The 1438-nt window shown below is 51.0% G+C and overlaps 1 non-coding gene across 1 annotated transcript; it reads left to right on the forward strand.

Moving 5' to 3' along the window:
* The first annotated feature begins 619 nt into the window (after nt 1-619).
* On the forward strand, nt 620-721 carry LOC116475974 (U6 spliceosomal RNA). Its single transcript, XR_004250063.1, has one exon. It is a non-coding gene; the product is annotated as a U6 spliceosomal RNA (small nuclear RNA).
* The last annotated feature ends 717 nt before the right edge of the window (nt 722-1438 follow it).

The following is a 1438-nucleotide window of genomic DNA, read 5'->3' on the forward strand; positions in this document are numbered from 1 at the left end:
TGGAAAGACATTCCCTCTTAGAACCATGTGCACAGAATCCTTTCTTGTCAGACCTAGGAAAGAAGGGCAGGCATGGGTTTTCTGGCAGGCTTCTGCCACATTTGGCTTTGGGCATCCTCCAAAGCCAGGAGATCCCCAGTGCATACTTGTCTTAAGTTCTAAGCTCTCAGGGCTTCTCTGAACTCAGAGGATCTTCACCCCTATGCAGCAGCAGGACATACTCTGCAGCCCTTTAGAATTTATCAAGCACTCATAACAACCAAGTCCTGTGCATCTACACACACACACACACACACACACACACACACACACACAGAGAGAGAGAGAGAGAGAGACAGACACACACACGCTCAAACCCCAGGCACTATTATCCCCATTTTACACATGAGGAAACATCTCCTTCCATCATCACCTGTTTCTTCAAGGCTCTCTTCTGTCATATTCCAGAGCGTGTGGGGGTGGGGCACCTGCTTGGGATAACCTGGGGTCTCCTCAGAAGCAGGCTCCCCAGGGAGGGATCCTCTCCAATAGGAGTCTCATCTCACCAACCAGGAAAGGTGGACATGGTGAGGATGTGGGCTGGGAAGCACAGTAATCTCGTATTGGATCAGAGGGGAGAGAGGATGCTTGCTTAGGAAAAATAGTTGAACCAATACAGAGACGATTAGCATGGCCCTTGCACCAGGATGACATGCAAATTTATGAAGCATTCCATATTTTACAAAAAAATTTTAAAGAGGGAGGGCTGGCTTGAGACCCTTGAGGCTTGGGTTCTGGTCCAGTTCAGCCATGAAGTTGCTGGTTGGGATATTTTGCATTAGTCATTTGCCTTCTCTGAGACTGGTTTACCCAGAAGGGATAAAAGAACTGAGCTGGACTAAGAACTCCAAGCCTTTGTCATTTGCTTTATGACAAATTGCAAAAACTAAAATCCAAAACCGTAAGAAAACCAAGAAGAAGTGGAGGGGAGGAGGAGGGATGGAAAGAAGGAAGTAAAAAAGAGAACTCTCTCCTGTCACTATCAATACCTCAGGCCCCGGGGTCGTCACAAAAGCCAGAAGTGGCTCTCCCAACTCTCCCTCACAGATCCTCTCGCTTAGCGCAAGGGGCCCGCTCGGAAAACTCCAGCACCCTGGTGATGCTGTGGGGGCAGACCGCGGGGTCCAGAGTTGGGGGGAGGGGATACGGCGCCGCGGGGGTCTACGGATTGGGCCGAGGCGCAGGGATTGGACCTGATACGCTAGGTGGATGCTAGTTTGCTTACTCTTCTTGGGTCGCCGGGCAAAGGCCAACGCAACCGCTCCGGTAATAATTCCTTGCGCAGCATAGCACCCATGGCGGTGGTATGCATTCCTTGTTTGATCACCCAGAGTTCCGACCTTCCCGGTAGCGAGAATTTCCTCCGAACCAGCCCCTTCCCTGGCGCTCTATCACGAGC

This window comes from Hylobates moloch, unplaced genomic scaffold (assembly GCF_009828535.3).
Source record: "Hylobates moloch isolate HMO894 unplaced genomic scaffold, HMol_V3 SCAFFOLD_10, whole genome shotgun sequence".
NCBI classification, from domain to species: Eukaryota; Metazoa; Chordata; class Mammalia; order Primates; family Hylobatidae; genus Hylobates; species Hylobates moloch.